The sequence below is a fragment of the Macrotis lagotis genome, chromosome 5 (genome assembly GCF_037893015.1).
Source record: "Macrotis lagotis isolate mMagLag1 chromosome 5, bilby.v1.9.chrom.fasta, whole genome shotgun sequence".
NCBI lineage: Eukaryota > Metazoa > Chordata > Mammalia > Peramelemorphia > Peramelidae > Macrotis > Macrotis lagotis.
In genome coordinates, this window is record NC_133662.1 from 263,072,853 (window position 1) to 263,092,407 (window position 19,555).

The 19,555-nt window shown below is 45.0% G+C and overlaps 1 protein-coding gene across 1 annotated transcript in view; it reads right to left on the minus strand.

Annotated features, from left to right (window-relative positions):
* LOC141489065 (G-protein coupled receptor 35-like) overlaps nt 1-12,898 on the minus strand; it is a 42,099-nt gene extending 29,201 nt beyond the window's left edge. The window contains exon 1 of the mRNA XM_074189684.1: nt 11,907-12,898. The gene's annotated coding sequence lies outside the window, so the exon portion shown is untranslated. The remainder of the gene's footprint in view (nt 1-11,906) is intronic.
* Between the last annotated feature and the right edge of the window lie 6,657 nt (nt 12,899-19,555).

Here is a 19,555-nt window from a genome sequence, read left to right on the forward strand (position 1 = left end):
TGGGGACAACAGGGCAACCCACACCCACATGGATGCCTCGAGACCTGGTGGTTCGGATTAAGACCTTTTAAGGAAAGTTTTCAAGAAGTCAGAAGCTAGATACTTTCAACTGAATGGTTCGTCTTCCACTGCTCCCATGGGGCCAAGGTGAACAAAGCCAGTCTCTCTGCCAAAGACTTGGAGACAGTTCTCAATTCAGGTTAACTCTCCCTAGTTGCCTCAGCAGCTCCTTGTCTTTGAATTTGTGAAGATTCAGCCCTATCATCACCATCACTGATCACACCAAGTAACTGGGTTACTTGCCTGTGGGTTGGAGTGCTGCTCCATGGAAGACATGGGAGATAACTGGAGATACCGGCACCCTCACACCTCACACCTCCCATCACACCCTATAAGGGATGGCCATTCACAATCCTTTGCCCAAGGATCCTAATAAGAGCAGCATCCCCTGCCCTCAATCCAACCACCAGGCTTGTCTCTACCCATCATCTAGACATAAACCCTTAAAAGGATGGTGCTGTTCAGTTATTTCAATTGTGACTGACTCTTCATGATTCCATTGGGTTGTTTTTTGCTTTTACAAAGAACCTAGAGTAATTTACCATTTTCTTCTTCAGTTCATTTTACATATGTGGAAACTGAGACAAACAGTGACACATCCAGCATCACAGCTGGCAAGTGTCTGAGGCCACATTTGAACCCAAGTCTTCCTAACTGGACTCGGAGCTCTATCCACTACATCACTCACTGCCCTTATTGGCAATCGTTTCTGCACATGCTTCTGGAAACCCAGGACACTGGTCTTGACTCCAGCATCTTTGGCACTATCAAATGGTTCAGTTTTAGAAATGGAGGTATCCATACAGTGGATAGCCTGGTGTTTGGATGACCCAGAATGGGTACTTAATGGACCCTTTTGGATTCATTTATTTATAAGACTTGGACTCATGGACCCTTCATCCTCCTCTTGATTCCCTCTAACCTATCAGTGATTTCTGTAAAACAGATCTGAACATGGTACCCCAGATATGGTTGGACCAAGACAGAATGCAGCAGGGCTGCCATTGTCTTTATTTCTGGAGAGCACATCTCTTTTAACTCTCTGATGCCCTGAGCATCCCTGTTCCTCTTCTTGAAGGACTATTATTCTTTCATGCCCTGGACCCTGAAAATAGAATCTCCTGCTCTAAAGAATCTTCAGGCTGATGGTCTAGGAGTTCCCCTTTGTATGACATGGGAGCAAACTATGCAAAATCACAGGAGACTTGACTTTCCAATGTCAAATTTTGTGATAGCCACCCCTTTTTTGATAGTAAAGAATGAGACCCATGGACTGGAAAATGATTAAATAAGCTGTGGCAAATAAATGAAGTTGAATGTGACTGTACTATAAGAAACAAGGAATATGCAGAATACAGAGAATAATGAAGAAGACCTGTATGAACTGATCCAAGGTGAAGCAGGATGAACCAGGAAAACAATATATATAATGACCGCAATAGTAAGTACTACAGTGCATAGAGTTCTGGAGTAAGGAAGACCTGTATTCAAATCTAACCTCTCACATTTACTAGCTGTATGACTCTGAGCAAGTCACTTTACCTTTGTCTGCCTCAGTTTCCTCAATTGTAAAATGAGGACAATCATAGTATCTACCTCCCCAGGTGGCTGTTATAAAAAGTTCTTGGCACAGAAACAAATTGAAACTCAGTGCTCAAAATTATGGCCAGACTTGGACCCAAGGAACAGATATGGGAAGGGACCTTTCTCTTCTTCTTTGTAGAGGCGGGGGACTATGGGTGTATAAGATTGCATATAATGTCAATCTTTTTTCAGTAGGGGGTTTATTTTTTTTGGACTGTTCTTACATTTTTTTTCATTCTTTGCTGTTAGGTTTGGCTCTCTGGAAGTGAGAAAGAGAAGAAGATTTCCTTAGCTTCGGGGAAATGATGTAAAAATAGAAAATCAGTCAGAGAGAGAGAGACAGAGACAGAGACAGAGACAGAGACAGAGACAGAAACAGAGACAGAGACAGAGACAGAGACAGAGACAGAGACAGAGACAGAGACAGACAGATGTTCTCTTGGCCATTTTCCAAACCAGAATTCTGACATGTAGAGGGGGAGTTAGAAAAAAAAATCTCCTGTGACGCAGAGGGTGGAACTGTCTGGCTTTCAGAAGTGTCTTAGCTCCCCTGCTCCCATAAACCCTTTTGCTTTCCTCAGCTTCCCCCTTCCTATGTCTGTCTTCTCCCCATACACCCACACCCACACACAGAACAGTCTTCTATGTCATAAATCATGCCTAAAGATGGAAACTGCCCCAGTCCCAGCCCCAAAAGGAAACTCTCAGTCTCCCCAGTACTTAGCACAATGCTTAGGTACTTAGTTAAAGTGTGACTCTGATTTTTCCTGATCATGATTTCTTTCTCAATCTTGTTCATATTTCATCATCTCTCTCCAGTCCTCTAAGGGTGGATATCCCCCCAAAGCTCAACCTCAGCCTTTTTCTTTTGTCTTTCCATTGTCTCTCTCTTGGTGATCTCCATAAGAAAGAAACTTCCTTGAGTTGGGACTATTCATTTTTTTTTGTCTTGGTATTCCAGAAGTATACATTAGTTACTTAATAAATGCTCATTCGTTTTACTTGAACCTGAGTTAAATCAATTCATTTCTCTGAGCCTCAGTTTTCTGAGGGGGTCAGGGTAGATGACCTCTGAAGTCACTCGGAGCTCTAAATCATGATTCTAAGTCACTGAAGTTCCCTGGCTTCAATGGCCTCATCTGGAAAAGAAAGAATTTGGATTAAATTAGGTCTCTTCTAGGTTGAGATCTACAATCCCACAAAATGAATTGATTGTAATGTACTGTTTAAAATTTGCAAAATTCTTTACAATTGATCCTCACAGAACCCCATAGAAGGTAAGAGGCACAAATATCATTATCTCTATTTAGCAGATGACAGAAAACTGACTTGCTAGACTGTGGCCTTCTTGTTTTCCACACATGACCCTCTGAGTCTTTGCACTGACAACCCTCCCCCATGTCTCCTGGAATGCTTCACTTCAGATTTGTAGAATCTCCTATTTTCTTGAAGAGATGCCCATCAACTGGGGAATGGCTGAACACATTCTGCTATATGAATGTAATGGAGCCATAATATTGTTCTATAAAAATCATGAGCAGTCTAACTTTAGAGAAGCATGGGATGAATGACATGAACTGAGGCAGAGTGAAGGGAGAAGAACCAAGAGAACATTGTATACATTAGCAACAACACTGTGAGATGATCAGCTATGATGGATGAAGCTCCCCACAGAAGTTCAGAGATCAAGGACAACCCTGAGAGACTTGTGATGGACAATCCATCTGCATCCAGAGAGAAAAGCTACAAGTCTGAATGCAGAGCAATGCATACTATATTCAATTTTTTAAAACTTCTTTTATATTTTCCTTTCTCTCTCATGATTTTTTCTTTCTCAGTTCTAATTCTTCTTTCACAACATTAATAATATGAAATAGCAAACACAATTGCACAAGAATGACTTTTACCAGACTGTTCACTGCTAAGGGGAGCAGGGAGGGAAAGCTGGAACTCACAAATTTGCAAATGGATGAATGTTGAAAAGCTAAAAAACCTCTTATTTCCATCAAAAATCAGCTTAGGGAGCAGCTAGGTGGTGCAGTGGAGGACAGCTAAGTGGCACAGTAGGGGCAGCTAGGTGGTACAGTGGATAGACACTGGCCATGGAGTCAGAAGGACCTGAATTGAAATCTAACCTCAGATACTTAATAATTACCTAGCTGTGTGGCCTTGGGCAAGCCACTTAACCCCATTGCCTTGCAAAAACTAAAAAAAAAAGTCAGCTCAGATATCACCTGTTCCATGAAGTCATTGCTGATTCCATTCACTAAAAAAACAAAAATTCTTTTATTTAGCTTGTATAGCTGTATAGGAGTGCTTTCCTATGGCCATGTGCCCCTAATCAAATGGAAGTTCCTTAGGGACAGAGGATGTCTCTGGTTTGTATTCCCAGAGCTTAGTTCAGTCTTTGGCCGATGGGAAGGGTCCTTTCATCTCCATCCCATTTTGTCTCTGTCTCTCCTGGGTCTCACAAAGTATTTACTGGTTGAGTTGAAGAATAAGACAGTTCATCTCCTATGACTTCCTTCCCCTGTCAGCCTCCCATGGAAATTACTAAGAAATCACTTCACTTTGGGTGAAGCATGACCTGGTCATGGCCCTTTTCTAAAAGTCAGTCTTTGATGAGGAAGGAGGGCAGGGAGGATGGATGTGGGGATCAGTGATTTCATTGGTGTAGGAAAAAGGCTTTTTCCACACAGCCTGGAGGTAGCTTATCAATAATCACCTCAACTTATCAATAAATCACCAAAGAAATTCCTACTATGTGCCAGGCTCATGTACTGGCTGAGGGATCCCCAAGCCAAGCACACACATACATAGATGTGTGCATGTGACATGCATGTCACATACTTATGCCCCAAACAGCATACATATACCTCATATACACCACACGCACTCCCTATACACATACCACAGGTATACACCCCACACATATACAGGCAGATACACACATGTGACGCACATGACACACACATGCCAAAATAGCAGGCATATACCTCACACACCACACACCACATACATGCAAACACATGCCACACAGCACATACACACATGCAAACACATTACACAAATTCACACACTACTACATACAGTCACCATGCATGAGCTCTCCCCTGACTCAAGTCATGTTTCCCTGCCACCCCCTACTATCCCATTCCTATCAGCGGCCTCCCTGACAGCAGCTTTGCCACACTCACTGTCTCTCCTCCTGGGGACATTGTTTCAAGTTTAAAAAAATGTTACCAGGATGTTCTGTGTTGCTTTCCACAAACACCAATAAACAAATAAATAAATGTCCCATCAGTGAGGATTGAAGACATTCTACAAATACAAATGTATAGAGGAGTTAGGTCCAACAAGTTAAGGTAAGGTTTGATGGAGATCAGAAAAAACCCAGAAACCACTTTCTCTGTGGACCTTCTGAGCCCTATCACCTTAAGACTCAGAGACTTGAAACTCCTTGAAGTCTTCCTTGGAATACGGAGGCTCTGGCTGCTCTAGGACCCTGCCAGACCTAGCCTCTCTTCCCAGGTCTTGAGGCTTACCACCAAAATTGCTATTAGGGATAGGGCAAGCACTAGCAGGGGCAAATTAAGAGCCGTGTGTGTGTGTGTGTGTGTGTGTGTGTGTGTGTGTGTGTGTGTGTGAGCACATATGGAGGTTGGCTACCATTTGGTAAATCTCTAAAAATCCACATTTGTAAGGTGATGTCCTAATTTCTTCCTGGTCTGGTATAATCTAATCAATCAATAATAAACATTTATTAGAGTTAAGGATACAAAAAGAGACAAGACAGTCCCTGTTCTCAAGGAGTTTACTTATCAAAGGACACAAATAATATCTCCAAACAAGCTCTCTAGAGAATAAATAGGAATTAACAAAGAAAAGGCACTGGAATGAAGAGAGTCTGGAGAAGGCTTCCTCTAGGAGGTGAAATTTTAGTTGAAATTTGAAGGAAGACAGTGAGGTCCATAGTCCAAAGTGGAGAAGGGAGAGTAGACCTAGGTCGGGTGGACAGTCAGAGACAAAGCCTGGAGCCAAGAGATAGGGGAACAACCAAGAGGCCAAAGTCACTAGATGGAAGGAAATGTGTTGGGTGATATGATATAAGAAGGGAAGGCAGGGCAAGGTTAAAAAGGGTTTTGAATGTCAAACAAAGCATTTCTATCTGCTCCTGGAGGCCACAGAGAGCCAAAACTGGAGTTGGGAGAGGCTTGAGGCCAGAAGACCCCCTACTCTCAGCAGTTGTTTTCCTAGTCCAGGTGATGAGAACTGTGCCAGGGTGGGCCCAGGGTCAGAAGAGAGAAGGGGCTTTATAGGGGAAATGCTGTCAATGTGAAATTGTCAGATCTTGGAACCATGTTGAATTTGGAGGAATGAGAGAGAAAGGAATTCCAGGTGTTAGTCTGGAGAAGAGGAAGGATGGTATTGCTTTCCACAGTGGCAGGGAAGGTGGGAATGGGCATCCCATGTTTGCTAGAAAAGAAGACAAGTTCTGTTTAGGTAGTGTTGAGTTGAAGACATCTTGAAATAGATGCCTAAAAGTCAGAGATGCAAAATTGGAGGTCAACAGAGAGATTAAAGAATTATGGAGGAAATAAAAGCTTCAATTCACAGAATTTGGGAGTTGGAAGGCCAGCTGCATCTAATCCAATCTGCACAGGACAGGAATCCCAGACTCCTACATGCCCCACAGGGAAGGTGGCCAGCCTTTGTATGGAGCCCTCCATTGGGAGGCAGCATTTCTGCTGTTGGACAGCTCCCATGGTTAGTCCATTGAATCTAAACTGGACTCTGCCATTTGCCCCCAGCAGATTGTCATCTGCTCTCTGGGACCTCCCTACCCCAATTTTTCTCTCCTCTGGGCTAATCATTCCAAATTCTTTTAAAGTCTCACCAATCCTCCTAGAGAACAGCCTTGAGGTCCTTCCCTGTCCAGCCTGTCTTCCCCCAGCTACTTTCTGGCTTCTGGACATCCTCCATTTCTCCTGCTCTATTCCCCTGGAGAACTTCTCCCCAGATAAGATCAAACCCCTATGATTGCAAGTTGAGTTCGGACAATCGACCCAGTTCCAAATGCATCTGGTATCCCTCGTTCAGTCCACTTTTATCCATCATTCCCACAATTAAAGTATGAAATGTTTTTATCCGATGTTTTGCCAAAATGAGGATAAACCATATCTAGGACATCCCTTTGATCAACCAGTTTCGGTTTTTGTTTGTTTATTTTTTAGGTTTTGGAGGCGGACACCTTGATCTAAGCAGTAGAGGAAGCTCCCAAGGAAAGAACTTTGCTTCAGTGGGTTGCTCAGCATCTTGGAATCTTGGAAGTTAAATGAAGTCAGGTCACTGAATAGTGCCCAAGGACATATAACATATAGTAGGGGCAGCATTTGAACCCAGGTCTCCTGGATTCTAGTCCACTTCCTATCAATTGCTCCAATGACCATTTACTCCTTTGGGGTAAGGATGGTCCTCTTTTTAAAATGCAAACCTGGGGGAAGAAGGAGCAGTAAGTTCAGACCCCCATTCTTCCCTGAGAATCAGAAATTTCCTCTGGGTCTCCCCTCCCCCAGGCCTGGGATTAGGCAGAAAGGAAGAATAAAGAAGGGGAGCCAAACCAAGCTCAGCCCAAACTATACAAGGTTCTACAAATCACTGTCCTCAAGGCTCAGTTCAGACATCCCCTGCCCTTCCAGATCTCTCCATGGTTGCCATCATCACCCAACTCTTATAAACTTATCTGGCTCTACTTCCTCCCCAGTCAGGCCACTAAGAGAATGGAAGCTTCTTAAAGTCAGGGACTTCTAGGTTTTCATTTTTGTGTCCCCCCAGGGTGAAACATTGTTTGAATCAGACCTGTGATCTTGTTGGCCTAAGACCTCCCAGCGGGGAAAGTCCTTCCAGCACACAGATCAGCACCTAGACTGCAGTTTATTATCTCGGAGTGACTGGGGGGAAGGGAGGTAGGGGGCCTTGAGAAGTGAAGCAAGTTCCAGAGACAGGACCCAAAGCCAATTCATCCTAACTCCAAGGCATCACTTTGCCTTGTTGAATCTCAATTCTTACAATCAATAAGCCAGTCAGCAAACATTTGCTAAGCACTAAGACCCCAGGAACAAAAAGAAAAAGAAAAATTAGTCCCTACCCTCAGGGAGATTATATTCTAATGGGACACAATATAGAATCACAGTGCCTCCTAGAAGATAGGTGCCTAAGCAGAGGGGCAGGGGACTTGGCAAAGGCTGGGGAAGAAAGGACCAGTCACCATGTAAAGGTTTCCCCCTCAAACAGACAGGGCTAGGAAGCTTCCAGTCTCCAGCCGGGCTCACAGAGCTCACTGATGCCGAGATGCAGGTTTGGGAAGTGACGCTGGAGAATACAAAGAGCTCTGGGTTCAAATCTTGGTTTTGATGCTTCCTGAACAGGTGACAAGTCCCTCAGTCTCAGTTTTTCTCCACTATAAAATGAGAGGAGCAGAGCAGATGGCCTAAAAAGGAAGGTGGAACAAGCTGCAGTGGACGCCCTCGATGATTACACTATGGCTGGTCATTCATCTTCTACTCAAAGACCTCAAAGGATGGGACGCTCCCTTGGGGAGGTTCTAACTGTCAAAATGTTTAAGCCCAAATCTGCCTCCCTCCAACTTCCCCTCTCCATCCCTCATGGCTTCTGGTTCTCCTCTCTGCCCCATGAAAACTCAGCTCACATGTCCCCACTAAGCCTTCTCTTCTTCAGAGTAAACAGCCCCAAGCAGCCGGTCCTTATATGGCCCAGGCTCCCTCCTCTGGACAATCTCCAGTTAGTCAGTGGCCTTTCTAAAAAAATGGGGTGGTGGGGTTGAAGCAGAGATTCCCAGCACTGAGTATAAGATGCCAGATGGTTGAAAGCAAACTATCTATCCCTTCTGCACTCTCCCTCCAATGTTGTCCCATTGGCAGGAAGGGTGCTCCAGAAAGTCCAAGCTGCTCTCTGGCCTCCTCCCTCCCCTTCCACCCGCTCTCCCCAGTGCCTGTTCCCCACTGCCCAGCTTCAGGGCCACCCAGATTTACCAGCTTCCCAATGAGGACCTCCCAGAAAAGTTGTGCTTCCTCTTCTCTCTAAGCTGACAGCAAAAATAGCAAGCCTGCCCTTGGTTACTTGAGCTTGGTAAAGTGATTTCCCATTATTCCTGCATTGGCTCACTACAAGTCTGGGACGTAGGGTTCATACCAACCCAAATTTTGCAGATGGGGGACTTGTCCAGAGCCTCACAGCTAGGAAGATTCTAAACCTGGATTTGAACTCAGGTTTTCCTGGGTCCAGACCCAACGCTCTCTGCTCCTTGATACCCAGATGCCTCGTTTGGCATCTGCCTCCACACCACCTAGACTTTAGGCTCTCAGGAACAAGGAAGGATTCCAGAGTCATTGACTCCTCGCTGTGGAGCTGAAAGGGATCTCAGAGGCCAGCTGCCTCATTATATGAATGGGGAAACTGAGGCCTATGAAGGTCAGGGTGATGACCAAAGTCACACAAGTAGCCAATGGACTGGGACTGAAATCCAGGACCCCTGACTCCATATGTAGCACTAGATCTTTCCACTTCCTCTAAGAGAGGAGAGAACCTTTTTTCTCCAATTTCTCTTCCAGCACATATGAGGCAGGATTGGGATGGGGTGAAGCAAACATAATTATCATTGTTGTTTAATTATTGCATAATTAAATATCTGGCCTGCAAGCTTCAAATGTTAAAGCTGGAAGAAGCCTTGGATATCATCTGGTCCAATCCCCCTTAGAGGAGGAGAGAAAGGCCAGCCTTTGTGTAGCTAGGACCTGACCAGGACTGGGAATCAGCAGAGTGGGGTTCCCTCTGTACCCCAGCAAAGGAAAAGAGATTCAAGAAGAGAGAGATTCCTTTTCAGATGTGCAGAGGGAGAGATGTGGTGGCAGAGAATGGCCCCGGATGCACCAAACTCTTGCCTCTCAGAAGAGAGATGGGGGACGAGAGGTGGGGGGCTAGGGAGGTACAACGAAGCATGTGCATGCTGTCCACAGTGGCCATGGGCTGCTTTGCAGCATTTCTCTGCTGCCATGGGGGCTGGGTTATTGGGAAGTGCTGATGATCTAAGGAATTATACTCATAAAACATGATTTAAAAAAGAAGTGGATGTTTAAAAGAAGACAAACACAGCTGACCTCCTAATTCCAAGCCTGGAGCCCATCCTCGCATATTCCCCTCTCCAAGTTTTCCTTGGTAGGGAACAGATGAGTAATCCCCACCACAACCAAAGTTGGGTTCACCTAAGAGGTCGACCTGGATTCACAGAGAGGTCTCTGGGGAGACTTGAACCCAAGTTTTTCAGATTTAAAGGGAAGCTGTCTCTTCACTGCCCCTCTGGTTCCTTCCTCCCGACTCAACCCAAACAGAGAATGTTGAACTTGGAATTTATCACCTACTGTCTTTGGGACCACCTAGCATTTTGTGAGAGTTTCCCCTACCCTAAAATGGAAATAATGTCTGCCCTGCTTCATTCACAGATTTGTTGTTCCATCTTTGTTTTCAGTAATGTCTGATTCTTTCTGACCCTATTTGGGGTTTCTTTGTCAAAGACACTGGAGTAGTTTGCCATTTCCTTCTTCAGCTTATTTTACAGATGAGAAAATCGAGGTAAACAAGGTGAAGTGATTTGCCCAGGGTCACATAACTATTTGTCATAGGTGAGGTCCTTAAGAACAGGACATGCCTCACTTCTGCAATTGTCTCCCCAGAACTTCCCAAAGTGCTAGATATAAAGTAGGCTCTTCATAAATGATCCATTGCCTTCTAAACTGGACAGATAAAGATTTAGGACAGATAAATATTTAACAACTGGCTGTCTGGGAAAAGAACACAGTTAAATATACTCAAGACGCACTCTCCAATTTCATCTCTATTGTAAAATTTGCTCCATCACTTTCTCAAGTCTAGACAATTAACAAAACAGTAAATCCAACCTGATGTGTAGAGTTTTCCATCACCCTGAGACTTGAACGCTGTCTCTTCCGGCACAACAACCTTGCTTCTAAGCCAACAAAGCCAAGTAGACATTAGAAGTATCCTTCCCCTCACTATACAGAGGAGGAACCTGAAAGTTCAGATGATTTAAGTTACTTGTGAAAAAACACACACAAGTTCATAAATGTGAAAGATGAGTTTGGATGTCAGCTTTCCACTGATCGGCCCTCAAGGCTGCCTCAGTCATAGGCTTCTTGGGGAGAACAGGTAGGATGGGGCATGCTTATCACATAAATGGAGCTCATTCTCCAAGGTAATAATACTAAATCCCATGCGTGTCCTCATGGCCCTTCTCCATCTGCATCATGAAGGAGACTGATGTCACAAGATCACGCATCTAGACTTGAAAGGGGTCGATTGCCAAGACTAACTGGTCTAACCCCCTCATTTTTTATAGATGTGGAACCTGAGGGCAAGTGATTGATCCTGTGATAAGAACAGCAGGGGGATTGGAACCCAGATCCTGTGACTCCCAAAGCAGCTTTCTATCCACTCACCCCAAGAGCACCAACATCCAGAGTGACAGTGAGGGCTAGAAAAGACCATCCTCATTTCACCAAGGAAGAAAATGAGGCAGCATTCAAACCCAGGATCTTTTGGACTTCAGATTTCATCTGCCTGACTGTCCTAGAGACTAAGGAAAGAAAATGTCTGTCCTCCAACCAGGAAGATTTCTCCCAAGGCCAATGAGTAAAATCTGAGCTACTCAGAAATTTCCATTCAGCTTATTCTCTGACTTCCTATTAATAGAAATAAGATTGAATTCCCAATCATAGCTACCATGGAGGTAGCATTTCACCTTGACAACTGTTTTTGATGCTCCCAACCTATTATTATCTCCATTTTATACAGGAAGAAACTGAGGCTGAAGGCAGTTAAGTGACTTGCCCAGGGTCACCTAGTCTATTGTCTGAGGCAAGATTTAAACTCAGATTTTCCTGACTCCAAATGCTAACTATCTTTGCTGCCTCCATTGCCAAGCTCAAAGAATGCTCTTTTTTATCTTAAAGAAGTCATAGCAGACTCTCGTCTGTCTCAAAGTCCCTCACCCAGAACTTCAGACAATCTTGAATTCGTGACTCCTTGCAGGTAGAGCCTAACAGCAGTTATCACTGCTGTCATATCCAGAAGGTCCCCTTCCATGCACTTTCCCACTCATTCTTTGGAGAGTCCACCCCAAGTTATTGGGGACCCTAGGATCCCTAAGGACCAGCGAGAATACTCACCAGTATGATCAGTGACAGTGGCACAGGGTGCTGGTGGATCCACAAGGGGAACTGAAGGTTTCCTTACTCGGTTCCTCCGTGCTCTAGGCCAGGCTCTCCTGTATTCTTATAATTTCTCCGTCTCTCCGTTACGAGGTCCGTCCTCCCCAACTCAGTCTCCCCCCCCCTCCCGTGTGGGGCTGGGAGGAGCTTCTCAGGGTGCATCACAGCAGGGTTAGGAGCCTTCTCAATTTCCCCAAGGTGGCCTCCTCTATTTCTCTTTTTTCCCTTGAAGGCCCTTCTTCATAGGCTGTGGTTAAACTGAAGAAATAGCCCCAGTAGCAAAGGTATAACATCAAAGAGGCATTTCATCACTAGGGATTCCTGCTACACCAACTTCCTTCTATCATCAGAAAGGAGAGAGTCTAACGGAGGGTGGGAGTCCTGAAGCCTGGCTTCCAACCCAGATCTGGACCTCTCTGAGCCTCCATCTGGTCTGGATGACCTCTGGTTCCCTCTTTTACCTCCCTAAAACTCTCCTTTGGAGAAAGAGATGAGAATAGGGAGAAAATGGATAGAAAGCTCCCTGGATTCTCTCAGCACTTGCTTTGTCAACTGTTTCCTTCTCTCAGAAACTTTGAACCCTGACAAAGAAGAACTGAGAGCTAGAAAGTCTTCCTCCCTCCCTCCAGGCCAGGACTATCTGTTGCTAACCACTCCCTAACCAAGGATTTCCCAGAAAGACACAGCCTCAGACTGATCCTGAAGCCCCTGTTTGGGAGGAGAGGAGGGGAGATGATTAACCGGTGACAAGAGAATCAACCAACCTTGGAGGCTGGGGATGGCTGGCCCAGTTTCCCCTTTAGGACCACTTCTCTGGCAGCTTCCTCCTCTCTGCCGTCCCTGCCACTGTGTTCTCCTGAACCTTCCCAGCTGACACATTTTGGGTTTTCCAGTCTTTCAGTCCTCTTCTATGAATCCTCCTATCTCTTTGCAGATGTAGAGCCATGAAAGACCCTCCCTTCTGTATGTGGTCTACACATTCTCCTGCCCCACCCAAGTATCACCAGCTCTCACATCTGCTTCCAGATGCTTTTCTCTGCTGCACCCCTTCCTCATTCTCTGCAGTTCCCTCCTTCTCTCTAGTCCTATCTAGTGCCTCAGTAAAAGCATCTGCTTAGCACCAGGCCATTTTTCTTCTTTTCTCAAGTTTTCAGTAGTGAGTTCACAGGCTTCTCCTTCACTTCCACCCCCACGTTTACCTTCGATTTGCTGACCTGAGCATACAGAGGGATATCGAAAGCTCAATGTCAGCCAATCCAAACCCCCACCCAATCCAGCCCTGTTTGTTTTATTTTTACGAGATTTGACAACTGCTTATATATGGGAAGTGAGGGAGAGAGAGGAGGGGAGGATGATGGGAAGGGAATGATCCTGGAAGACTGGAAGCATGGTGACACCTTCTATAGAAATAGGAAAAGGGAATGGGTGTAAAGGAAAGAGAAGGAACTTGGTCTGAGGTATGCTAAGCTGGAGTTGATTCCCAAAGATCCACTTGGAACCATCCAATTGGCCATTGATGGGGGCCTGAAATCTGGGGAGAGACTTGAACTGTATACATGGAGCTGAGAGTGGTTTGTCGAGATAACCTGGAAACCATTGAGGTTATGAGAAAAGAGACAACATGCAGGGAGAAGAGAAGAGAAACCTGAACAGAATTTTGCAGAACTCACAGAGGATGGTGAACCCACAAAAGAAGGAGCAGGTGGGTAGGTACAGGGTGAGCCAAGAGGAGTAGGGCCAGGATAGCCCAGAGAGGAGAAAGGAAGCAGATCACCAAGATTATTAAATTTGGCAGAGAGGTGAAGAAGAATTAGACTAAAGAAAAGACTATTGGATTTGGCAACTAAAAGAGCAAAACAATTCTCCTTTCCTTTCCCTTCTCATATAATGAAGACACGGAAATTTTGTTTGTCTTCAGAAAAAAACATGCTAAAATACTATCCTTGCAAATAATAATTATTGGGACTAAAGAAAGAGCGGAGGGGCAGTTAGGTGGTACAGTGGATAGAGGACCAACTTGGAGTCAGGAGAACCTGAGTTCAAATACAGTCCAAACACTTAATACTTACTTAGCTGTGTGACCTTGGGCAAGTCACTTAACCCCATTGCCTTGCAAAAACAACCAAAAGAAACCTTGATTGGTGAAAACTACCATTGCATGTAGTTGTAAAAGCAAATAAATAAAATATGAAAAAGAAAGAAAAAGAAAAAAGAGAGAAAGAGAGAGAGGAAGGAAGGAAGGAAGAAAGAAAGAAAGAAAGAAAGAAAGAAAGAAAGAAAGAAAGAAAGAAAGAAAGAAAGAAGAGAGGGAGGGAGGGAGGAAAGACAGAAAGAGAGAGAGAGAGAGAGAGAGAGAGAGAGAGAGAGAGAGAGAGAAACTTATACTCCTTGGATGGAGTGAGCCCCTAATGAAGAAAGCCTTCCCCCAAGGCACACTTATACTCTACACAATGTGTGGTCTTCAGAAGTTACCCAGAGTCCAGATGACATTCAGGAGAATGATAGTGTGCATACCTTCTTGAAACGGAATGAGATCTGAAAAGTGCATTGGGATGTCAGGGCTATCATCATCATGAAAGACAACAACATGGTGAGAGACATCATGGTGGAGGGGAGAGATAATCAGACTCAGAGTTAGGAATATTTGTACTTCCATGTACTCACACTACCATTCTCCTGATTTTTCAAATGAAGAAACTGAATATCAAGTTTGATTCTCACATGATCACACAGCTAGTGTTTGGGGTAAAGTTTGAACCCAGGTCTTGGGTGCCTGCCAAATGTTCTTTCTATTACAAAGATGCTTGGTGGCCTTTTTACTGCCCAGGAGGTCTTTAGTACACACATTCAAGCACACACATACATTTATGTACAGTTGTACCCAAACAGTCTCTCATACTCACCTACACACACTCATTCATGCACATTCAAACTTACATACACACATACCAGTTCGTGCATACACACTCAAACATGTTCAGACACACACATTTATATATTAAAATGTATACATACTCCAGTTTTCAGTTTCCTGACATGGCCCTGGTAGACTGTCCAGGTTTCACAGTTATATAGCCATGAGGCAGCACAACATCTCTGTAGACCTTCAGTTTGATAATCAATCTTATACCTCTTCTCTCCCACACTTTCTTTCGGAGCCTCCCAAATACTAAGCTAGCTCTGGCAATGCATGGTCAACCTCATTATCACTGTGTATCTCCCAGGAAAGGACACTGCCAAGAGAAGTGAATAGACAAAACTTCTTCATCTGGATGGTGTGATGCTGGCTGATGGAGCACATGGGTTTTCTTGGTGTCCATTGTTAGACCAAAATGAGCAACAGAGAATCGGTCCATGTTGTGTTGCATCTCAGCTCCAGAGGCTGCACTGAGGGCACCACCATCTGAAAACAGAAGATCCTGCACCAACTCTCCCTCCACTTTGGTCTTGGCTTGTAGCCTTTTCAAGTTGAAGAATTTGCCATTGGTAAGGTAGCTGACCTTGAGGCCATGTTCATCCTCAGTGAAGGTGTTTGATAACATAGCTGAAAACATCATGCTAAAAAATATGGGAGCAAGCACACAACCTTGTTTCACTCCATGGATGATTTGGTGTATTATGATACAAAGGCACCCTCACAATCAGACACACTCACAGATTTGCTCATTTAGACTCGTAGAACCTATTTCTACACTTTCACACTTACACACACATTCACACATGCACTCTTGCACACACAATCACCCATAGCCCTATGCACACCCCTGCTAGCATATTCATCTTAAGTCACCCCCTTCTACCAAGAACCACCAAGCTGCTGTAAGTTCCAAGCAGTCAACTTCTCTTCCCTTTCTTCACCAGGTCTCTCTCCTATGGGAATATGGGAGGATGAGGAGGATACTTGTGGAAGTAAGTGGAGGAAATCACTGATGTGTTATTTTATAAAACAGCATCAGATCTGTCTTGTCTCTGGGAACCAGTGACAAATGGGAGCCTCATATTTCAAACCATAAATCATATTCTATCCTATTTGATTTCATTTAGGCACTGACTTTCCTTCCAAACTCAAGAAGAAAGTGGGGTTTGGATTTCCCATCATCAATAGCCATCTTGGAAGGCTTTGGAGTGTCCTCCTTTCCTGTCTGACCCTTGGCTCCTAGGACCCCCATATAGTGTGATTGATTCTGAGCCAATATGCTCCTTGGACTGTGCCAAACTCTGGGGAAGCCCCTTCCTCACCCCTAGCCACCAGCTAGTTAGCCCACACACAGACAGCTGAAGGATTTTCCTAAGAACAGATCTGACCATGATCAACCACCTCCAGTGTCTCCTCATCTCTGAAACCAAATAGAAATAATGAAACCTCTTCTCAAGGGGACCCTTCATGGTACTCACCCACCCTCCTTCCACACTCCTGCTCTGGAGCCACCAGACACCTTTCCCCCACACCCAATCCACGATCTTGCTTCTTTGAGCCCCAGGTTTGTAAAGCTTTCTCTCTTCCTGGCTGCCTCCAGGAACACCTTTCCCTCAGGGCTCAGTCCAGGGTTTCTTTGGACAGGAAGCCTTTCCTCCCCTCAAATCTACCTTGCATTCACCTTGAAAATCTAATGTGCAGGGTGGGGTAGAGCACCGGCCCTGGAATACCTGAATTAAAATATGGCTTCAGACACTTAATAATTGCCCAGCTGTGTGGCCTTGGGCAAGCCACTTAACCCCATTGCCTTGCAAAAAAACCCTTAAAAAAACTAACGAGCAGAGGGATAGGCCCCTTTTGTCTCCCCATTCGAATGTCATCTCCCTGAAGGCCCGGATGGCTTCACCTTAGTATTTGTATCTCCAATGCACGACAATAGCAACAATATCAAGAACATTAATTACTGTCTGTAGATCGATTAGCTTTATCTTTCTTGCACCTCAGTTTCCCCATCTATAGTGAACATTTCTGAGGTACCTTCCAGGAAGAGAACTAAAATTATAGCTGTGACCATTAAGACCCTTTCAACTTGAAATCAAGGCTTCCAGGGAGATCTGGTTATCACAGAAAGCCAGCCCACCCTTCTGGTTCTCTGTGTGTGGACCCCTAGTTCTCCAGGGGATCCCCAGCAGCTGCTTCCCCTCCCCCCTCAAAGGCAAAACTTATCTTGTCATTTTGTCACCAACGGACCACTCTCCTTTACCTACAAAGAGTTTAAGGTTGAAACCTGACTTATCCGGGGATGCTCCGAGGTCTGTTATCTTAGAGGGTCAGGTGGGCCTCATGTCATCATGTAGGCAGCTTCACACTTCTGATGCCTAGGTCATCCAATCACCCAGGAATGGGCACTGGGGACCAAACGCTTCTTCCTGTGAAACAGCACTCTCTGCAAAGTTGATCCAGACATGGAGAGAAAATCCAGAGAAGCCAAAAAGAGGAAGGAATGAATTCAGGGAGGGTAGAAAACGGATCTCTTTGGAGGAAGAAAAAGGGACTGAGAACAGGAAAGTCGAGCAAAAATAGAACCAGGATAATTTTCAGTCGGTCAAAGTCCATTCTGAAGCACGTAGGTTGGGTTTTATAGACAGCCAGTCTTGAGCTTCTCCAGAAAGGCCAAATCCACAGTCTGCTTCCGCGTTCTAACACCCTTAGGGCACCTTGGAGAGGCCAGGACTGCTTTGGCCCTCTGACCAAGGGTCATTTTTCAGAAGCCCCACCTAAAGCCAGGTTAACTCTCCAAAGCAATAGACCTTATTGAATAGGATCATAGCTGACACCTTTTCTGTATGATCAAGGGCTATCCCACCCCAGCTCCCCTCCGCTCCATGGTGCTGAGAGTGAGGTTGGGAGGGTCACAGATACAGAGCTGGAAAGGGACCTCAGAGCCCATGGAGATCAACGTCTTCATCTTATAGTCACTGCATTCTAACCATTACATGACTTAAGTGTCCTGTGTCTCTGCTAGGCTCCTAGGGTCTGCTCTGCTCCATATTCGTATTTTTTTGGCAAGGTAATGTGGATAAGTGACTTGACCAAGGTCACACAGCTAGGTAAATATTATATGTCTAAGACTGGATTTGAACTCGAGTCTCCTGACTCCAGGGTTGTTGCTCTATCCAAGGCACCATCTATCTAGCCCAGTTGAATCGTTTTTTTATGGGGATCTGGAAACATCCTAATCATCCCTACCTTTTTACTTTCCAGGATCCAGGAACTAACCAGCTCAGGGTCAGCTAAAACAAAGATAATCCAGGGAACTCTCTCTCTCTCTCTCTCTCTCTCTCTTTCCTGTCTGTCTGTCTGTCTCTCTCCGCTCTCTCTCCTGTCTCTCTCCGCTCTCTCTCCTGTCTCTCTCTCTCTCTCTCTCTCTCTCTCTCTCCATGCCTTTGATTCCCACTTCTCTGTGGAAGAGAACAAACATGGTGCCCCTGAGTCAGGTTCCCCTTCTTTCCCATCACTCCCCATTCCTCCCAAGTCTTTCAGCTTGTCTTTGTGCATTGTCTTCCCAGGATGGATTGGAAGCTCCTTGTAGGAAGGAACTGTCTTGTTTCCCCAGCCCTCAGCACAGTGCCTGCACATAGTAGGTGCGTAATAAGTGTTTACTGACAATAGTCTGACTACTGTAAAATGGAGTCATTGGACTAGACGACCTTTAAGAATCTTCCGGCTCTAAGTCTGGAATCCTATGGCTTCAGAGGATGGAGAGTGAAGAAAACCTCATTCTTCTTGGCAAGGAGGCAGAGAACCACAGGTGCAGAAGCAAGCAAACACTGTCTCAAATAGCCAACATGTTTGTTGGCTTCAGTATACTTTATTCCAAAGGAGAGTTCTAGGAAGCAAACAAAAAAAGAAAGGGACCTGGCATGAGGAGTAGACCTGGATTCAAATTCTGACTCTGACCCTGTGGCCCTGCACCATGGATCACTTAACTTTTCTGAGCATCTGGAGACAAGAAGACCAGTCAGTGAGGGGTACCAACATCCCAGACTTGTGAAGTTCACACAAAATAATGCCTCTAATACCCTTTGTAAGCCTTGAGAACCACTATTTCTTTTATGTGGCATTTCCAAGAGTGGTATGGTTCATTGGATGCTGTGCCAGACTTAGAATCAGAAAGACCTGCCTTTGACACCACCTGCCCACCTCCCACCTGCCCAGGCAACTCACTAAGACTTCAAGTTTGCAGAGGGGAGGCTGATCTGCATTGGTGAGGGGAGGTTCTTCATTGGGATTGCTCCACTTCAGTGGAATCACAGGTTTGTTCACAAAGACATGAATCTCTTCCATTTACCAAGAGAAAGTTGAATAAAGACTGGGGACTTACAAGTCCCTTCAAGAATTTTTGCAAAGTGATGCTTTTTCCATTTGGTAAAACATTGACTACATTGCAGTTGATTTCTCTGAAAGATAAGGCAGATGTGCTCATTGCTGTCTCAGAATACAGGTGGTAGTTGAGCCAAGGCACTGCCCCAAGACAGCTCTAACAGGCTGACTGGGCTTTGAGCAGGACTGAGACCCCACGGCAGAAAGTTCAGCCAGATCTAGATGGGCAAACCTTTGAAGATAAAGGCCCTGTGATAAAGGGCACACACCAGTAAGAACAAAACTGGTTGACAAAATGCAGCCTTGC